We start from the raw sequence: 23,180 nt of genomic DNA on the forward strand, positions 1-23,180 counted from the left end.
CCCGAAATAAGCAGTTTTTTTTTTTTTTTTTTTTTTTCTTTGCTTGATGAAATAGTCATTATTTTATCACGTCAAACTGCAATTTATACTGTATTTTCTTTTGTGTTTTTTTTTTTTAAATGAAGATTAATATGCCCATATGATACGTAAGTTAAACAAGTCATCCATAGAATAGAGATAATGAATCTATATTGGAATTCAGTTTGTGAATAAATATGAGATCAAAAAGCACAACATTTTTTTATATTAGAACGTTCATAATGAAAAAGGAATATTTCAAATCATTGAGTTGAGTCTAGTTGAGTCTAAATTTGGCATGCATTTTTTTATGTTTAATAAATCTTTAAAAAAAACTAAATCTTTCTTGTATTGAGCCATGCGTCGCTCCATCATAGCCAGCCCCTTTTCATCTTCGACATTTAAAGGTAGACAATAACTGATAAAGGAACGTTAAACAAGGAAGTGCAACAAAGGTCACCTGATTGTTCTCATCAACCCTATGACCTTAAAAAAGTTCAATCAGGGCCTTTTTTTTTCTTCTTTTTAAAGCCTTAATGATAATCCACTCAAATAGTTGGTTATTCATTTGATTCCTTTCTTGGCAATTCAGAACATGATTACGTTCTGGTACCTAAGACGCTGTTTTGCTTGATCTTTAACTGCAAGATTAGATTCGCAAACTCCGAGCTTCACAGACTGAAACTGTAAGATTGCATCAATAGTCTGTTGATGACTTAAAAATCTAGATATTGTCGAACTCCCAAGATATGTATGGTGCTTTATGGCAACGATAAACATATGTAAAGATAACTCATTTTGTGCTTTATGCCTTTTTTTTTACCTGTTTCATTGAGTTTTGACCAGATAAAGATATTATTTCCAGATTCAGTTACGCATTTTATGCTCATGTAAATGCATGCTCAACACAGAGAAACATTTTAGTAATCCTTAAATGTTGCCGTGTTGGCTTCTCTGTATGGTTTTATTAACAGAATCATGTTTAAAGCTGGGCTACTTCGTTTCTGCTCCTCTTAAAGAACCATCACACCCACAAGCACATACACACTAATGTCTGTTACTTTTCTTCACCCTCTGAATCTTGCTCTTTGAGTTCCTGTAATGTCACCACATTCACGTATGACCTTTTACAACAAGGATCAAGAAAGGGACAGCATGAACAAGAGGATAAGTTACGGAAGTGTGTTTCCCACGTACAGTAGTACTATGAAAGCACTTCTGAAAACTGTAGCAAATGTTCTGAATCACCTTTATAAACCTTTAACATTTAAGGCCCATGTAAAGGGCGAGGAGGACATTACCACCACAGTACATTGAAGGATAACGTATTCTGATCCACAAAGCCAGGTCTCCCTGTGAAAGGAGTCAGAGAAGACTGTGCTTCGTAGAGTTGGTCATGCACTTTATGTACACAGGCAGCATTTTTTTTCTTGTATTATAAAAAAGTGTAGGCAACAAAGAACCCAATCATTGACAGGACACAGCTTATTATCTGAATATTTTGGAGCAGCATGTTTCTTTTGTGTTCGGTAGAATCAAAAGGCAGCTTCTCTGTTTACATGTTGCCTCTTAGCATAAAAAGCCACAGTATGTAAAGTTTTGACATTGGAAATTGTTTACACCATGCAGCTTTTATGACTCTATACATTCCTCTGTGACACTGTATATATTTGTTATCAAGAAGCCTTATCTGTGTAGACAAAGGTTAGAAAGTAGGCCCTTTTATTTATCCTATTGCAAAATGTAAGTTCATCTATCTATCTATCTATCTATCTATCTATCTATCTATCTATCTATCTATCTATCTATCTATCTATCTATCTATCTATCTATCTATCTATCTATCTATCTATCTGTCTATCTATCTGTCTGTCTAAGCAGCCATATGAACACAAAAAGAAAAGACGAACAAGGTCTTCTGCCAGCCTTACTTGAAAACTGAAATCATTGCTATTGCTATTGATGATGGGGATGTGTTTTTGTAAATTTTAAAGGTGTGCTAAATGTCTATTTTTCTGCTGACATGTTGATGCAAATAGTTTTGTGAACCTTTTGTGTTTTTGAAGTTTTGAAAAATGTTTACAGAGTTGTAAGAGGTAGGGTTTTGGGTGGGGTGCATTGTATTTTTTAAGAAATAATATTGGCACTGAATCTTAAGAATATCCAGAAATGTGTGCTGATAGATTGATTTTGATATTGAAATTGATTTTCTTATGTGAGTGCTCTCAGGTATTTGCATAGGCTGTGCATTTTTATGTCCTGAAAAAAATGTCACTTATTTATCAGAAATGATGCACATGAATTAATTTTTTTTTAATTTTGTCTACTAAATGTGTTAAAGAAAATTAGAGGATTGTTTTGCCCAATTTTGGTTTGTTTTGGTTTTGTTTGTTTTTTTTACATTGGTGACCTCACATGAAGACACACTGCTGTGAAGAATACAATGTATATTTTAAAGCATGAGTTTCTCTCCATTAAAGAACTGGTTTTACGGCTTTGCTTGTGTTTTAAGTTTTAAATCAGAAAGTCAAACTTGTTAAGACATTGTTTCTTTACAATTAAAAAAAACTTTGTTGATTAATCCATCATCTTTACCTGCTTATTCCAATACACGGACACAGGGGTACCCAGATAGAAGCCATTCATGCCATTCCACACAAAGGCCCCATCTGAGGTTCGAACCAGGAACCTTTTTATACCATGAAATAACCGTGCTAGCCACAACGCCACCAGGCAGCCCAAATGTAGTCATAAAGCCCCACTTCAGCAGTTATTAGTCCCATAAGCAAACTCATCTATGATACTCACAAATATACAATCCAAAGTTTTTGCAATGAAAAAAAATTCCAGTGGCCATAAAATGGCTTGGAAATTACTACATCTTTTTCTCATTCATTGATGAGACCCAAGATTATTCTGATCATGTCCCATCTTCTCCAACTCTATGCTATGTATCACAATCACCTTCTGTTGCCTATGTTACTAGCATAAGCTAATGCAGTATGTAGTAGGGCTTCTTGTGAGCTGGGTACTCTTGGTACAAAGCTGCAGCCCCATGTGCTCAATACTTGAGAATAATGTAAACAAGTAGGATAAAGAGAGAAGACATAAACATAAACAATAAACTAACAAATTGATTATGTTTATTCAACCATACTTGCTATAAACAGTTAAATCAAGACAAGAGGGAAGATGGAGAAAGAAAAAAAGAAAGAAGAAGGATATTACTACAAGTAATTGAGTCAAAACATTAAATGTAAGATCTGCATGTCGGGTGCAATGTGAGTTGGGCAATAGCCAAAGTCGGGAACCCTGTCGGTCTGATCCTCGGCTGCAAAAGCTAGCTCTAGCTAGCTACCTCTCTGGTGGGGAAGGAGCCTGAGATAGTGCACAAAGTTGAGTGATTCCAGCTAGCTTTAATTGAACTCACCTCGACACACAGGTTGGGTTAAGGAACCAGTCTCCTCGAAAAGGGCTGGACTCTGCTCTAGAGTTGCTCCCAATGAGGGGCGTCGAGCAGGTTTGAGCATACTCATTGTCCCCCGACTCTGCGCCTATACGTTGGGGTTTAGGCTACCCCAGTGGATGAGGAGGTTGCCTCCCTCTGGCTACAGGTAGGGGGGCAGCTCCTAACTGTTATTTGTGCCTACGCACTAAACAGCAATTCAGAGTACCCACCCTTTTTGGAGTCTTTAGATGGAGTGTTGGAGAGTGCTCCTTCTGCCAACCCTTTCATTCTGCTGGGGAACTTCAATGCTCAAGTGGGCAATGACAGTGAGACCTGGAGGAACCCCCACCTGAACCCAAGTGGAGTCCTGTGTAATGGTTTTCCTGGTAACTGCCTGTGTGGAGGTTTGTGAGTAGAGTTTGGGGGGACTGGAGCTGTGGTTGTAAAGTGGGATTGTAATCCCCAAACTAGTTGGTGGACACCAGCAGTGAGGAATGCTGTAAAGCTGAAAGAGTCCTATAGGGCCTTTTAGGCCTGTGCGACTCCTGAGGCAGCTAACAGGTATCAGAAGACTAAGCAGAATGCAGATGTGAGGCAAAAAAGTGAGCATAGGAGGCCATAGAGAAAAACTTCCGAATGGCTTCGAGGAGGTTCTGGTCCACCGTCCAGCATCTCAGGAAGGGGAAGTAGTGCACCATCAACACTGTGTGCAGTGGTGATGGGATGCGGCTGACCTTGACTCAGGATGGTGTGTTAGTGAAAGCATTACTTTAAAGACTCAATCCCACCGACTTGTCTTCCAATGAGGAAGCTGAGTCTTGGGGCTGAGGGATGTGCTCTCGTATCTCCGGTTCTGAGGCTGCGGTGATTAAAAAGTTCCTAAGTGGCAAGGCCCCAGAGATTGGATGAGATCTGTCCAGGGTTCCTCAAGGCTCTGGATAAAATGAATGAGATGAGCTCAAATAAAAAATATTTTAATTTTAGAGAAAAATTGCAATATTGTAGTAATTTTTCTCTTTTTTTTTGTTGGCCCATAGACAACAGCCGTTTCAATTTTCTGTATATATTGACATAGAGGATTGTCAATAAAATAAATTTGACTTGAAACTGGACTGTGTGACAGGAAAGCTGTGGACTCATGGAGTGTGTTTGGTCTGTTTGACTCATGGCAGGGTGGGGGTCGAAGTGGGTTGTGTTCTTTTTTTGTGTTTGACAATAAAATAAACTTAACTTGAAACTTGACTAATTTGAATTTGTTGCATGTCTTCTGTTGTTGATAGTGCAATAAATTTTGCAGCATCTGCTAGGGCAGCAGCATCAGAGCCAGAGACTCAAATAGACTGAACAAACTAATCAAGAAAGCTGGTTCTGTGCTGAGGATAACTCTGGGGCCACTACAGCTGATTGTCCCGAAAAGAATGCTGCACAAGCTGCTGAAAATAATGGACTATTTTTCACATCCTCTATACAACACAGTGAAGAAACATCATTGTATGTGTGTGTGTGTGTGCACGCGCGTGCGTGTATGTCTGCGTCAAGTCTGCTGCAATACAGAAAGGTACCAGAGATCATTCCTGCCAGCAGCCATCCTCCTCCAGAAAAGATAGCATTTTCTGATTAAATTACTTTTTTTTTTGTTATGTAGATATTTTATTTATATAGCACATTTCATCACATGTAAACACAATGTGCTTTACATAAAAAGAACAAGAAATATAAATACACAAGTATGCACATAGGTACATGTTCACTGACAAACATTTACACACACAAGCCCACGCATACATGAGTACAAAAATATACATAAAAACCAATATAGTTGGTGCATAAACATATGCAACAAACACAGACACAGCAGTATTAACAAGAAGCTGTGAGCATAGTAAATTTTTAAGTTTGGTTTAAATGTAGTCATAGTAGTGATTGACCTCAGATCAGCAGACAGCTTGTTCCGGAGAACAGGACCACAGTAACTGAAGGCACCAAGATGATTGTTTAGATAATGCGAATTCACCATTACAATAATCCAGTTGACTCAAAATGAATGCCTGCAACAGTTTCTCAGAGTACGATTGAGAGATGAATTTTCAAATTCATACACATTTTTCTCTCTGACATTTGTATCAAACCAACCAGTTTTTCAGTTTTGTCATTATTTAATTCTCAAAAGTTTCTGGACATCCATTAATTGATATCATTAATAGAGTTTACAATTCTGTCCCAGCAGTAAGTTGGATTAGTTTTCAGTGAGGGTTGGACTCTGCCAAGGCTGCCCTTTGTCATTGAGTCTGATCATAACTTTTGTGGACATAATTTCTAGACACAGCCAAGGTGTTGAGAGGATCTGGTTTAGGTGTCCTCAGGATTGGGTCTCTCTTCTGTGCAGATGATGTGGTTCTGTTGGCTTCAACAGGCCACAATCTCTAACTCTTACTGGAGCTGAGTGTGAAGTGTTTGGGATGTCTCTTGAAGGCTCCCTCGTGAGGTGATTTGGGCACATCCCACCAGAAGGAGACTCCAAGAAAGACCCAGGACAGGCTGGTGGGATTACACCGTTTGACTCGCCTGGGAATGCCTTGCGATCCCCCTGGATAAGCTGAAAGAAGTGGTCAGGGAGAGGGAAGGTTGGGCTTTCCTGCTTAGGCAGCTGCCACCGCAACCCGATCCCAGGTATGCACTGGAGAATGGATGGGTGGATGGTTCCAAGGACATTGAGTGACATGTTTATTACCTCCACCAAGATGGAGGTCATGTACTCACCGGCATTAGTTTGTCTGTTTGTCAGTTAGCAACATCACCCAAGAAGTTATGGATGGAGTTAAATTAAATTTTCAGGAAATCTCAAAAATAGAATAAGGAACAAGTTATTAGATTTTAGGGGTGATCCAAATCATTACCTGAACCCAGGCATTTTTAAAGAATCCTTTACTACTGGAAGATAGGGATAATTTTGCCTTCTAACTCAAAAGTTATGCCCACAATCATTGGCAAAAAAAAAACAATTACAATAGCTTGGCTTCTACTTTTATGTAGTAATAAGGTTGTGCTTTCTTATGAGTTCTATATATAAAATTTTGCCCATCCCCATCCCCAGATCCTATCACAGGGAAAATTTGTAACTACTTCAGGAACGTCTGGCAAGATGATCTTCCCCTGAGTCCTCAGACACTCCCTCAATTACAGGGAACATGCGGGTCTGCTGCTTTTTTAACATGCAGTGGACTGACATTACTTTATTGCTATGAGCATTAGAAATTGAGTGTTTCTAAAGTTGAATTTAGAGTCTGTGCATACAGAAGACATCCTAAAAGCAATTGCGAAAATGGTGTCTAAATGAACTGACTCGTGACATCAACTTTGTTTTCTCTATACTGGGGCAAGAACTGTGGTCCACTTAAATAACCAGGTCTATATATAACTATACCTTGACTCTACTACGTGCAACCACAGCCAGGGTCTAATTTTGTATTATCATAGCCATAAACAGAGCCTGTAAGGTCTGCCATATTTGCAACAAGACAAAAAGACACCAAGTAGCTTCTCTTCCTTGTTTCTAATGTTTTCATCAACAAACTTGTGCTAACCTCCCCTTGAGGTTTGTTATTGCTTCTCATTTCATTGGTTCCTCTTAGCATATGGAAATTAGCAAGAAAGCCTCAGAGCAAAATTGTCAAGCATATTTCTTAAAATTATCTTCTAGAGCTGACCCTGCCTTTCTCGGACTATAAGTGGTGCTCTGCAAATTCAAAGATATTGTTGAAGCCGGTTTTTGCTCATGATATGTCAGTCTTTAACAATTTTGTTTCTGAAAAATCTTAAGTGTTTTGTTTATATGGGAAGAGGGTTTAAAAATCAAATTTATGTAAAGTGAACAATGTGTAAGGTCATAAAGAATCTATAAAAATATGACTAATCCATAATTACCTCATAATTACCAAAGTCATATTTTAGTTAAATTGCAATATCTGTCTAACTGTACTCTCCTAATATTGCTGATTGTGCATCATTGCCTATAAAACCTTAACATATGACGTAGGCAGTAATGCTATGAGGCTAACAATTTACACGTGTGTAAGCTTCTGAATGTAAATCTGTTATTTTGATCTTAATTGTGTCATTGAGGTTCATACCCAGTAAAATCAGTTATTTTAATATGCCATTTTGTTTTTATTCAAATTGAGAACAACAATGACAAAAATCATCTATTTACACATGGTAAAGTAGTAACGAATTGAAATAGTTAAAATTCAGTCCCTGAGAGTTTTATTTGAATAGAAGGCTAAGACTTTAGAAAATGAGGTTGCATCAGACAAATACATTATGATTTACAGTTAAACTGAACTTTACAGCATTTAAACCCTGTGGTTTCCTAACTACTTTGTTTGAGATTCTACATTTGATTTGATCTTATGAAAAAAAATCTAAGTAAATAAATTTTAATAAAAGAAAATTTTGATTTGTATTAATACATTGCAATTTAAACCTCAAAATGCCAATTTCATAGACATTAATAACACAAAGAAAAAGAGTTAAAGTTGCTTTTGTGAAAAACTGGGGGTTATACTAGTAATCAGTCATGTGAACAATATATATATATTTTTAAGATTGATAGACTTTTGAAGAAAGCATCAAAACTACCCATTGAATAGGACTTCAAGCAAACATTAAATACTGTAAAGATTAGCAATTTTTTTCATTTATTGAATAAAAGCAATCAAAAGAATCAATACAAATTACATAATTACTTATTAAAACATGAAACAGTATAAAATTGCAGTAATAACAGCGTCACTGCCAAACTTAAAAGCAAATTCAATTCAAAATCACTGTTATGGCCATTAAATTGCTGATTAAACAATAATTTGTAAATATATGTTATTCAGCCAGACCTTCTCCACCAAACTGTGCTGGCTTAGTGGTTTGTCTCAGTTTATAATGTAATGAGGGGTGTTTGTTCCTCTTCAGTCTTTGTCTATGAACAGGTGGGTGCCGCCAGAGCCTGTTGAAGTTTCGAAATGTCAGAGCTGTCTCCTTCACCCCCTTACTTCTTTAATCTTTGTTGTGCACACACACACTGATACATATTCACCCACCAAACACACAGAGAATCAAAGCTGCCTGAAGGCGTTAACAAAACCGTGAGGTGTAAAAGCCAGAACAGACCCCAAACTGTATCTTTTCATCTTCAGATTCCACTATTTACCTGCCTGTCTGTTGATTGTCTTGCTACCATCTTGATCTTATCTCTGTTTGAGTCATACTCTTAGAACAGGATAGATACACCTGCTCTCACTTTGTGGTCCTTTTATTGTAGAAATATTTCTCATATTTCTCTTATACTTAAAAATAATAATAATAGATAATGTAGCAGGGATTATGAGCCATTATCAACCTGGAATATTTAGACAATGAAAATATAAGAATGTCAACGAATATTAAAGTTGCCCGAATAAGTCATCCATTCTAACGACAGAAAAAAATGAGGAAATGCCTTCTAAAATCCCCACATTATTATTCTATCTATAGAATCATCTGTAATATGTGGTCAAAGAGACCATTGATGATTATTAAAGAAATGTGTTGTACATAAAAAATAAAATAAAATAAATAAATAAATAAAACTCCCCTAAATAATGTGGCTGTTGGCTGTAAGTAACTCATTGTAAGCAATGTCTGTGTGTTGATACAGTTATAATGCAGTGCCTGTGGCCTGAAAATTGGGGCCTTGAAAACAAACTTAACGGTCAGTGTCTTGTTTCTAAAACCATACTAAAAAAAATCCCCAATTTTCTTGTGTTTTATCTCAGTCTATTTGCAGCCCCACAGTTTTTTTGGACAGGTGAACGTTCTGTGTTATAAAACCTATATAAAATCTAGTTACCATCATAATTCCACCCAAGTGCTCCTATTGGTGTTTTTTGTTCCTCATCTGCAGACAGCTGCAGCAGCTTTGTGACTAAGTCAAAGACTTCCTCTGTAGGGCTGCACTGCCCATGCCACTTGTTCTGCAGGTCCTGTCAGAAAACAAAACCTAAATGGAGGTGGCGAAAGCACTGGAAACCACCATCGCATGCATCAAGTTGTGCTTTGTGCTTTAAGATTAGCTGCAAACTCACACATAATAATGGAACTGGACAAAAATATAATACCTAATGCATGCCATTTCCAAAGTATTCATAATAAGTTTGAGTTGAATGTACCTTTGAAATGAATAGAGGGTTTTATTTGAGCTGTCCTGCACTGTAACTTGCTCTCTGGGTTTTGAGCCACAGCAGAGTCCCAGGCCTTTTTTCAGTACAGTGTGAATCCTCAGCAGTATTGTGCAATCACCTGGTGACAAGTCCTATTCCTGTTTTTCCAGCCAGGTGGATGTTTGGACAGGCCCTTAAACCTATGCTGGCAAAGATATCTGCGTATGCACACACTTACACACTCACAACAGCAACCCACACGCCTGCTTAGTTTCTGTTACACACCCATATTTTAGAAGTAAGGCTAGTTGGAGCATTGTAGAAATCTGGTATCAAATGCAGCCGCTTTTTGAAGTGTTTGCGGTGCTTGCATTTGTTGAAATATGAGATGTTGGGAAAAGATGTATGCAATGCAGCAACCGACTGGTGCAATGTCGTTGTTGAGACACTGGAGATAAGTTAGTGGAAGGGGTGGAGCTATTAAACTTGAAAATCTCTGGGCACTAATGGTGCTTTGGGCTTTGCTTCAAGGGTCTTAATCATAATCAATAACTTGTGTAAATTAACACATAGTTCCCCAGAAATACATGTTTGCAGCTGGGTGGAAACAAAGGTGCTGATTTAGACTTCTGAGGCCAGCTTTTTGACACCCTATGCAGACACTTTTTTAGTGAGGAAGACTTTCTGCAAAGGCTTCCGGGTAACATGCTGGGCTGGTTTGTGGTCAGAATGCGAGGTCTGAATATTATGTGGGGAGGAAGGGAACTTCCACTTCCCTTCCTATGTTTACCCGCGTTGTGCAGTCATGTCTGGTGGCAGGAACTGTGAGGTGAACAGCATGCAGAAAGAGAAATGCATTTCAGAGTCAAAACAATATTGTGCAGCTTTAGCCCTTACTGTGGACAAGTCAGAAGAAGAGACAGATGGTAAAAACAGAAAGCATAGGCAAAAAGGAAAAGTTAGTAAAATAAGCACCAAAAGAGCAAATGCATCAGGTGCTCTTTGGGAAGTTTAACTGAAAGGCCAGGAAAGAGACAGAGGCAAAAAAATAATAGAGACACTGAGAGAAAAGACAAATTGAGACAAATTGAGAGTGCATCTGACACAGGAAGAATGTGGGAACGTGACAGAAGAGAGAAAGTAGGGGTTTATAGAGCAGCACACCTTCAGATTGAGCTGAGACGATATAGTGGGAAGCGAGATACTGTACAGTTTGAGAGTTGCCATGGAGCAGACAGCCACAGGTTCACAGTGGGAAATTGGGATGTGGGAATGCAGACCCTGGTTTGACATAAATGGATACACAGCTGCTATGAGCTGAACTGAAAACAGGAAATAAATGTGAACCCAAAACCCTTCTTTTTTTTTCTTCACACCAGACAAATAAAGATGAGGAAGCTTTATTTGTTCAGGGCTAAATTCAGGCTTATCTAAATGTCAGCCACAGCTTGCGAAACACATGTGACAATGAAAATTTTTAAATTTGCATTAGCTTGGACTGTATATAAACATACATACATTTATTCTACAATGTTGAGTTTGTTTTAAAAAGAAAAAAAAGACGATTTTCCACTATGCTGAAGGAGTTTTATGAAGCGGTGTCATGTTCAAACTTATCTCACAAGTTATTTAAAGAGCAACCACGTACACTATAAACCAAGGTGTAAAAATAAAATGTCAACCCTTGATGTTATTCCATTTGCATCACATTCACTGCAGCTCATCGAGGACTAAGGATACATTGTATGTCAGCTCCTCCATATATTTCTCTACTCTATCATCAATCCTCACAGAGCTTTAACACATAACACTAAGGTTTCTAATGAGAGATTTTTAACACAGCAGCAATGCTCAAAATGAAATTGCTGAATTGTGACACCTTTTTTCCCCTCTTACTCTGCAGACAACGTGGAAGGTATCAACACAGTGGATCACACACACTTGTTTCAGTATGTTGATGCTGACGAGTTGTCAGAAAATGTAAATGGTTTGGCTTACTGTACTTCTCAGAAAAGAAAAAGAACCAGGCTGGTTACTCAGACTGAGATCTGTCCATTTCATGATTTTAATCTTGCAATTATAATGTGTAATGTTTCTGCAACAAGAACAGGAGAGTTTAAAAAAGAAAAACAACGTTGTGTTCATCAAAGTGAAAATTAATAGCACTAATCAAATAAGTCAATAGTAGTACCGACTTTTGATTAATTGTTATTCATTTAGTAGAGAAATTCCTTGCTACTCTCTGACAATCTGTTTTTGACCTATTCGCTTTGTTTTGCAACTCAAGAAAGCAGAAGAACAAAAGTGGAGAATAAAACAGTTGGTGCAGTTTTTTTTCTGGCACGCTTCACACCTTTTGCTTTTTAAATGTCAGCACTTTTGTTGTGGTTGCAGACTCCTGGGTCGAGAGGAGAGTGGAGGAGATGGAAAGACTGACACACTTTGAAGCAGTGCCAGTAGAAATAAAAGTTTTCTTTTAAACTAAAAGGAGAACAAAATTTAATGTTTTAAAAAAGAGGAAATACTGTCCCTAATGTTTATGTAATTATACCTTTTCTTTTGCAACTATCCCTGTGAAGCTTGACTGGCCGAGACTACTTCAACTCATATATATATATTCAGTTACTGAAAGCAAAGTGACATAAGGAAAAAATGTAATGTTGGTTAGGCTGGTTTAAAAAAAAGTCTGATGTTTATGAGTGTCACCCAATTTGGTTTCAAAATTAGAATATATATAAGCATGGTTAACTAACCAAAAAAAAAAAAAAAAACCTGACCTAAATGTGGGCATGCATGTTCACATGCACATGCTAGTGTCTAGAGTAGATCCATTTAAACTCACACATGGTAAATGGTCTGTATTATATAGTGCTTTACTGTACCTGGAATGATACCCAAAGAACTTTTCATTATACATCACATTCATCCGTTCACACACTGATGGTGGAAGCTGCGAGTGAAACACTAAACACGACCCATCAGGAGCTCAGGTACACCTCAACATCAGCTCGAGGATCGAACCGGCAACCCTCTGGCTACAAGACAATCACTCTACCCACTGAACAACACCACCCCCACATGGAACCATTCTTCTATTACACACTCAGTTTAAAATATGTACATTTTCTCTTGTTTATTTATTTGTTTGTTGTTTAAATGTAAATTTATTATTATTATTATTATTATTATTATTATTATTATTATTATTATTATTATTAGCTTCCCAGCTAAAGACTGAGTTAGTGGCCTTGACTTTCCACCCACTGTGTTTCTGATCGATATACTCAGCCAGCTCTCCTCATTGTCAAAATCTGCTGTCATTAAGCTTGTTAACATTTCAGTCTAGTTCAATTCAGTATTTTCACTTTGTGTTCACCTGAACAAATAAAAGCCTTTTGAATGCACATGAATTCTGTGCCATCTTTCCTCTCAAGTCTACTCCTTTTCACTCACTTTGTCTTACTGCCATCCAGTGGTGATTTAATGCTATCAAAATTAAATAGGTGAGCCCAAACAAGCAGCCATCTTTTAGTTTTTTTAACAATATTTTAATTTTTCCACCACACATATGACTCTTTAGATGCTCTGCCATATTTGAACTGCCATTTTAACCCAAATGTCTTGACTCCAAATATATCCCGTTAAGACCCAACCTATGAAAAAAATAGTAAGACAAGTACAATTTTTTTTTTTTTAACATAGGATTTCTATTTGGCCCCTTAACAAAACGTAACAAAAATAAATAAGTAAATATGTTTTGGGGGATGTTTACCATTTATCTGTCACGGTTATGGACTTTATGTTTATGTTTTTGGATTTCTGGTTATGTTTAGTTAGTTTTCCCTTGTGTGCTGTGGTTTTCTGTTCCTGCCTCATTAGTTCACCTGGTCTGATTAGCCATCCACTTCACCTGTGTCTTGTTACTCCCTCTGTGTATAAGTACCCCTGGTTTTCTGTTGTTCCTTGTCGGATCCTCATCATTCACTTATGCCTGTTCCCTCTGGTTTATGTTTTTCTGTTTTCCTGTTTTGGATCCTTAAAATAAACCCTTTTTCCCTGCACCGATTCTGCCTCCTGCCTGACTGCCTGTAATTGGGTCCTCACCTACTCCGATGCCCGCCATTCGTGACATTATCACCATCTATATTCTTAAAATTGTTATAGTGTGGTTTTCTGTTTACTGGAATCTATTAGGGGGCCTTAAAAAGTTTCAGATTGTCAGTGTTCAACAGGAATTTGACAAAGGTTTTAGCTATAAAATGCAAAATGTTTCAGAAACTGTAGACACTAGAAACTGTATGTAATAAATGTGTCACATTGGGCTCTACTGAGAAATGCATCCACTATTCATACCAATAATTATGCTGATGGTAAATGGACTTGTACGTATATAGCGCTTTTCCAGTCAGTTTGACCACTCAAAGCGCTTTACACTACTTATCACATTCACCCATTCACACACCGATAGGCACATAGGGAGGCAACGTGGGGTTAAGTGTCTTATATATATATATGTGTGTGTGTGTGTGTGTGTGTAATAGTAATATGTTGAATACAATAAAGCATAATCTGCAATAACCTGCATTAAAGCAGGAAAATATCAAAACAAAACCTTATCATCACTAACCATAGCAGCATCATCATTAAGACCATTATCATGTAACACAGAAAGAATACACTGTGGCTGCGCTTCACATGCAGTTTTATTGCTTAAAACTCTCAAAGGTGGCAACAAATGGCAAATATCAAATCCAACATTTTGACTGGCTATTGATTCCATATTATTGATCCGCCCATCCCTATACCTTCAGGGTCGGAGAAAAGGAGAGAAAGGTAGAAAGAGAAGACAAAAAGGTAAGTTTACTCAGGTTAGAAAAGTATATTACGTTTGACATTTTAATCCAACTAGTGGTGTATAGCCAATTAGCTAGCTAGTTAATAACTAGAGGGTTTTTTTCTTCAACTGATAAGTTAGTTAGCTCATTAAAGCAAAGGTTTTTGTGTTTGTGGAAGACTGAGCTTTAACTTTGATTAAGGTGAATATTCACTATTCTGGGTCATATTCTTAAAAATATGATCCTTCAAAAATGCTAACAAACGTTTAGCTAATTAAAGACACTGCTAGCAGACAAGCTTGCGTTATATGTGCATTAAGAAACTATAGAATGAGATATGTTGTTTGTGCTGTTTGCTGCAGGAAATATTAATTTATGTGAGGTAAATTACATTAATATGTTAATTAACTATATTAAACTTCCCCTGGAGCACTGCAACAGTTGACATGAGGCTTAGGCCAGACATCAGAATAAAGCAGGATAAGGCATCAGATGAGAACAAAACTAATAAAATATACTGTCTGGTAAAGTTTTCTAATAAAAATTAACTGCAACATGCAATCTTATGACAGGGGACTTGATTTTAGACAAATGAATGTCATTTAATAAGTTCTCAAGCATTTTTTAGTTGTTTCACTGGCAGATCTTTTTTCTTATTACAAGTAAAAACACACTGGAGTAGGAGTTATATCTTTTTCTAGTATAGCATCTAACATGAATGACTTGGTTTTTGTTGTTTTTCCATTTTAGGTTTGTGCCTGCTGATTTACCTGGTGAGTTAACAACAAAAATAACTTATTATTGCACGGTGTACTGCAGAAAATTCTGAGATTAAAAGTTTAGTTCCAAAACATTCATTTAATTTCCCTAAAGGTCCCTCTTCCGTAGTCACTGTGGTTGATGTCACATCTGCGTCCTCCACAACAGTGCCACCATTTTACTCAGATGAATGACCAGTTTACCCAGCTGAGTGACCATCTTTCCTCTCAGACTCAGGAAGGTCTGATCAGGTATTCAGAGGGCCTATAAAAGAGAATGTATTATTTTGTAAAAGGCGAGATGGCTGAAGCTCACACTACCATTATACCTACAGACATGTAGTTAATGGGGAAAGATCCAGTAGATGTACATCTGTTCATTTACATTTTAATTTATAGATTTTTTTAAAATAGGATTTGACTATTTTCTGACAGTTATTACGATTTACTTTGAATATGAAGCGTAAATCATTCCCAGGCCACACATTTAGCTAAATTTACTACTATTTCAGGTTAAAAACAATAGATGGGTGAAAAATTATCTAGCTGTTAAACACAACTTTGAACAAAACTTTTATAACTCTTCATGGTTTTATGTATTGCTTCCTTGCAACCGCAGTAAAGAAAGTTGCTGACTTTTCCAAATATTAATTGTAAGGTTTTTCAGCACTTTTGAAAATCTGTTTTCTTCCATAATATTTATCATTGTGGATTAGGCCGGCCCTGTATAATACAGTTTAATAAAAACCTGTTTAACAGTTTCATTCACACTTTGAGAGTAGTAAAAGATGAGAAGCCTTCAAAGGGTTTTCCAATTATTTTGTTTGTTTCATTTTTCCATCTTTCCTTATAGCAGTGGTTCAGCTTGGATAAAGCTGCAGGAAAATGTAACTAAGAAGCTGGGATAAACGTTAATCCCTTGTCAGTAATTCATCAATATGCCCCCCTTCACATGAGAAACATATTTTGACCAAAGTACCTACAATAGAATAAGTAGTTAAAGCCCTTTTAACCAACCAAACACCCAAGTGGGTATAGAAAATGGATGGATGGATGGATGGATGGGAAATTGCACATTTAGTGGTAAATGTTTTGCTTCAAGCTTAAGTAGTAAACACCACACAGCTCTTTTTGTTCCAGCAGAGCCCTGTGTCTGCTTCACCACTGTTGGTTAAAGTTAAGGGAGCTAAGCCTGAAGCTAGCTGCTGCTGGGTAAAGTCAATGGAGCTAACGCTATTTTTTTTTTTTTTTTTAAAGTTGAAAAACTTTTGGTTCATAAACACTTGAAACGAATAAGCTGCTTTTAACAGCAGTATTCCCTTAAAACAGCAGCAGTTAAAACATTTCTTGTAAATCTCATCATAGTTTTCAATAAATTTATTAAAGAAGTTTTTAAAAAAAATAAAATGAATACAAAGAAAGCACATATATATACACATATATATCCATATATATGTCAGAGGTGGCATCGGGTAGATCTTAGGCAATTTGGATTTATTAAGGTGTAGTCTATGGACCACTTTAAATTGAATAAGACATTATCTTACACACATGTAGGATGAGTGGATTTTCCTCAGGATATCATCCCATTCTGAGTCACCACTGTTCATTTGGAGGCCCTGCTCCCAGGACCTTCTTATTGCCAGCATAGAGGTGGAATCTAAATGAGAAATCAGGCTGAGCAATCTAGAGATAGCCTTCTTTTTCATCGGGTCAAAAGACATCAAATCGCCCATTACATTAGCAGGACGTTCGTTTGGAAACCCTGAGATGGATCAAAGTGTTGAATCAGTAGATATCTAAAAAAATGAGAGGCAGGTAGATTATTTTCAATTGACAGCTGCTCAAAATAGACAATTTTGTTTTCAATGAATAAATCATTAAAACAATTCAATCCTTGTCTTCACCAGCCCTGAAATGTGGCATCTAACATAGAAGGTGATAAAGAAAAGTTAGACACTATAGGGCTGGAGGCAGAGCCCAAGAACACCAAAGTGTTTTCAGAATTGTAAACAGATTTTGATAAAAATTTGAATAATGGGATTGCTGATTATCATGTTCTTGGGTAGCAGAATTGGTGCACCACGCAGAGCAGGTACTGCTGTGGCTTTGGCCAAAACCAACGCAATATCCAATCCACTGTTAAGAAGCCAACCTGGCCGACATGCGGAAGTGACATCATGATCCCGCGATCATTCCAGTTTGCGCCAAACATTTTTATTTTAAAAAAGCATTTATTACTTTGGTATTTCTGCTGCTGTGATGAATATTCTAAATGAATGTATAGAATTTGTGTTATTTTTGTAATTATTTTATTTTGTGGAAACTTAAAACGTAAAGTGATTTATTTGTATAAATTAAGCATTATTGAATATATGGGGAGGGGCGTACAGTATTTAAAGGGAAGCCTGAAAAGTGCAGAGGGTCATTCATTGAGTTGCATTGCTGGCAACTGGAAGGATCGTTTGGAGATAGAATATTGGAATATTTTTTGGTGGGTCTAAAGAGAGACAAAGGGTATATGTTTGTTTTTTCTTTTTCCTTTTTTTGTAAATATGTAAATATGATTTTCACTGGAGTTTTTGGACATTTTTTGCACTGTTGAGCACAGTCTGGGAGCCACGAGCACAATAAATCCACCACAAACGGAAGTACAACTTGCCTGTTTTATTGGTTGGCGAAGAACCCCGCCACATTCACTCTAATGTAAGTTTAATTTATAGCCTGATATATATTCCCAAATTTAGTGTAATGCTCCAGAATAGGATGAGTACTTGTCTCAACTCTGGATTCAAACAGCAGAAGATCATCAGCAAAGAGGGCTAATTTATGCTTGCTGCCCCTTGTAATCCAGTGATAAAATGGTTACATCTTATGGCTAGAGCTTATGCAAAAAGAAGAGGATTGAGAGGGCAACCCTGGCAGGTACCACGGTGAAGACTGAATGGCTTGGAGTAAAGTAAATCTCATCTTAGAACATTAAGATAATAAAAATCAAATATAAGTGACAAAGATGAAGTCTGCAGTATGAAATTCAAACTGGAAATTTGCCTCCATTCTAAACACAGTGGGAATAATATCTGTAAATTTACAACCATCAGGTGTGTTTTCCTGATGTTCACACACAACAAAAAATGAAAACAAGATTAGAAAAGATGATGGTCAAATAAAACTTGGAAGAACATAAGAAACACAAACAAATTAAATAAAATCCATTATAACTTCAATGCTTTATAACAGTAGCACAGCTACTCCAACTCCACACAGCTCTTTCCAGCAACCACAGGACAACCTGAGGACCTTCGGGCTGGATTGTTTTAAAAGTTAATGAGGTAGATAACCTCTGTGTGCTTAACTTCAGAGGTTACAGGGCTTCCTGTGAAACATAAAACTTAGGTGAAAAGTAGAAAGCTTTCACTCAGACAAGTCAATGATTACTATAATATAATTCTTTGCAATAATAACAATAATAAAAAAAAACCTTCACAAAACCAAAAATTGACTCTTGTTTCACTAGCAGGACAGAAGTGATATGCTATCATCTTCTGTTGTGATATGAAATTGAAAAAATAAACTTTAATGTATATTGGAAAGTTAATGGTATTTGAAGTTATGACAGCTTTTAAGAAAGTTTGACCTCACAAACATTACTAAAATTTTTGTGCCACAGTAAAAGCCTTCAATGACTGATAATGGCGTTTTCAGTTACCTCCTCTAGATGGCAGCATTATCAAGAGAACTTCCCCAATGCAGGTTATTATTCCATCTACATCAACTTAATAGTGCAGTAGCAAAGCTCATTTAAGGTAGCATTAATAACTTGAGAAAAAGTCCACTCCCTGCCTCATCCTTAGGTCTCACTTGACATGGTTGGCCTCATTTGAACTTTTGACCGACCAGTAACTTGCAGTGTAAGCGATCCAATTTACAACACCTTCACAAGGGCACATGCCAACGATTATTCATCACTGCAGTGCAGGCTCTATAGTAAGTGTGTGTGTGTGTGTGTGTGTGTGTGTTACTGCAGGAAGACAAAAGGAACCAGACTGTGTAGAGATGCAAACTCAAGAACATTTGTGAATATAGCGCTTTACTAGAAAAATTCCTACACAGGGAAAGCAGCCTGAAAGGGGCCCTGACTGCATCAGAAATGTTTCTGCTCTGGGGATTGTCGTGACTGATAATAATGTTTAAAATCTGGTATCACTTCAGTAAATCAACAAACATCTAAAATCTGCAGTGTGCAGGTGAAAACGGGGAAAAAAAAGTGTGGGTAAAACACAGTGCATCACCCTCACACTCATCTGGTGGTTTTGGGATTTTGAGTAATTCCATCAGCATCCAGAGCAGAATTATCCGCTTCACTCAGTGGACAGAGAACATTCGTCAGCAAACTCTGCAGCAAGATGCGACTCGATGGCAGTCAACATTTCCCCCTAATGGGAAACAATTACACACTCGGTGGCTTCTTCACTGACTTCTGATGAGACTCATTCAGTGAGGAAATGGCCACGTAATCATGTGTGTGTAATGCGCTAACGCTGCTTATTGCTCACTGAGTCAGGCTCATGCAAAGCCAGACAGGATTTCAGTTGACTCTTTAGCTACTGTTTGAGTCTGATGACGGGAAAAATGTGGAGTGAAATGGCTTTGAGAGTATCAATGCGCATACTCAGAGGAATATCTGTGTTGTTGTGAATTTTTCAATTTAGATGTGTGCACACAAGTCTCCCACAAAGCCAAATATTCTCTAATGCATCCCGTTTCTCTGGAGAGGGACAATGTGAGCAAATTACTCTGGGAAAAGGGGGCCTTTTTATGATTTATGCTCAGTTAGACCACTAATGTAAACATTTCTCCTCTATGCAGGGAACCTTGCACCCACCCCCTACCCAATTTCTTTTCTTTTTTTTTTTTTTTTTGTTTGTTTGTTTGTTTGTTTGTTTGTTTTGGCCTTTAGCGTTAGTGTCCTCTATACTAAACCAGCTTAGCAATCCTAAAAGGAAAAATTTCACTGATGGAAGCTCTTACTTTATTACTTCAGTAAGTTGAATACATTTAATTCTTCTTCTTCTTCTTCTTCTTCTTCTTCTTCTAAATAATAATAATAATAATAATGTACTTAAGATGAAGGTAACAAGCAATAAAAATGTATGTAAAAGAAAAAAGAAAAGAAGAAAAAAAAAAAGAAAGACCATAACATGTATGGAGTGTTGCTGAATGCTAGTTTCATGTCTGAACCTGTGCACCAAGTGTAATGCCATATCATCTTGCAGCTAACTAGTCAGAGTATTGTTGCATTTGATAACACAGTTATCTTTTATCAGGAGATAAAATTATACCTGAGAAAAATCTTATCTGATTAAACCAGCTTGGTATGAAACAGCTGCCAATCTCCGTGCTGTCTGCACCATTTATTAAATGAAAGAATTGTGACTTTGTCAGTGATAACTTATCTGAGAATTGCAAAGCTTCCACATACTTACAATTAGTAATCAAGACCTGTTATACAATATTTTCAGGTATTTATACAAAAACTGGCTGTTCATGAAATACCTTAGTAATTATTCAAAGCAGATGCAAATGCAAAGCAGCAGTATGACTTAATTATACACACACCTATATATTAGACTATTTTCTCAAAGTTTCTGCCACTTTTTTAATATCAGAGAAGCAGAATATATTCATTTCTGTTGCAAAATGCCTTCTATAACAACAAAAATACTTTGTGATCTTCAGTGTGATAAAGAAAACCAACAGCAGAATACCCCAAAACACCACTAGATGGACATTTTCCTTGACGACATTATCTATTACAAGGAGGCAGATTTTTTTGTTAAAACAAAAATACACGGTTTTAATCCTATTTAACTATTCTTTACTACATAACTGATTCACGTGCACACAATGGATCAACATAATCCTGATCCAACTGAAACAGCAGGGCAACTGACACAAGCAAACAAGGCACAATCTATTCTTAATATCTGAAACAAAAGTATTATTTTATTAACCCCCTAAAAAAAGAATTATGCAGCCATTTTCTGTGTAAAAGCTTAACATCTCAGTAGAAATTATGTGACATTTCCTAAATTTTGATGTCTATAAAACAGAATTGATAGGACTTCATCTGCCATCTTTACAGTGACTAATCATAAAGAGGACCAGGATGCTGGGGGCGCCTGCTGATTGAAATGTTATCAGTTAACTTGTCTAATAATGTGTCGTCGCTGTTTATCTTGTAAAACGTGACAGCAGCCTGGAGCCTGAGATGCCAGCTGACATAATCAATGGCAATCTTTGCTTGAAAGTTCTCATTATTGCTGTTTGTCTTTGTGTTTTGGGACAGTCATCTTTCCAGCACCAACACTGGATCTAACATGATTAATACCTCTATTAAAAATGCTTTAAAATGAGAAGCATATGGACTGTGAATAACACGAAGGGGGAAAAAGAACAGATCCAGCAGGATTGCACAAGTTATGTTATTAAACTGTATACACAACGATTAATACCGGCAGCAACACTGGAATTGATCTGGTATTCCAGCACAGTATAAACAGTCTGAGACACACTGAGGTGTTGTCTTATAGCTCTTTCACTCATTAGAAAATTTCAGTACAATCTATTCAACAAACCTTTTTTTCCCCCAAATAATAACAAAAACTTTTGCAGCTGAAGCATCTGAGAAGCAAGGTTTTTTCTTTCTTCTTTTTTAAGTACCTTTTTATTGTCTTTCTCCAGTATTGTATAAAAAAAGATAGAGACACTCTAAAATATCAAAGAGGGCCTGCAGAGCAACAGCATCTGCCATCATAGTCCTTTGTTTAACAAGTGAAAAGAGACCTACAGTACTTTAGTCCAGTTGAAAAAGAAGCAAATTTGAGCAGTAGCTGTTATATGGTTGCTCCTGGGACTTTGTTTCATCATTTGGACATTATACTTTTGGAATAGAAACATAAACAAGAGCTATCTTTTCTATTTTATCAAGAAGAAGTGTAGCCACAAGGAACAGCAATTTAATTTCATCTCATAGCATGATTTATTTATTTAATTTAATTTAATTTAATTTTGCTGTATGACATGTCTAATTAAGATTTACACTTGAAGGTGTTAATATAGTTTTAAAGCATGTTTTTGTGTTTGTTAGTTTTTTTTTTATATAATAATCCCACCCAACATGACATGAAAATTGATTCTTGTTTAAAAATACAAAATTGCTAATGAAAAGTCTGTGACTAACTAGCATCAGTCTAGGATATGAATTTCTGTCCTTAACTTCCTTCATCTCTGCAACTTGTGGCTGGGACAGTTTATCATACTGAAGGTTTATCTAAGTGTGGGGGAGAAGTGCTGGGCTGCAGGGAGAGATTGCCTTTACTTGCACGGCACCACCAGAGCAAAACAATGTGCGGCATGATAAAAAATTGCTTCATAACTCTCGCATTGTGTGTCTGGCATCATTATGAGGCACAATAGCCTCTGGAGGGCCTGGCTTTTATTGGCGTGCCTCTTGCAGCAGCAAAGTCTCATCCATTAAACAAATCAGGGGGTTATGTATTAGATTAGCTGTACAGCAGGCGCATGGGAATGGCTAGAGGAACACATGAAACCCCGTCTTATTCTCTCTCATAATCCCTGGAATAAATTACCTAATTGACAGCATTAGGTTGATACTGTCAGAGGGTGCCTCTTAAAGTGCAATGTATAATGAAAATACACAACGTTGCTAAATTGCATTTTGGTATTAGAAATGATAAACGGCAGCCATTTGGGGCACATTTGGAGTGAAGTCTCTCCTCATGCTGCATGCTGCCAGATCTCATTTTTCCATATTTCTTAATAAATTTGTGGTGTCAGTGATATTAAAAGCTCATTTCTGCTGAGGAATATTTAATAAAGCTTCTGTGTGATAGGAAGCCAATGTCAA

The sequence above is a fragment of the Melanotaenia boesemani genome, chromosome 12, assembly GCF_017639745.1.
Source record: "Melanotaenia boesemani isolate fMelBoe1 chromosome 12, fMelBoe1.pri, whole genome shotgun sequence".
NCBI classification, from domain to species: domain Eukaryota; kingdom Metazoa; phylum Chordata; class Actinopteri; order Atheriniformes; family Melanotaeniidae; genus Melanotaenia; species Melanotaenia boesemani.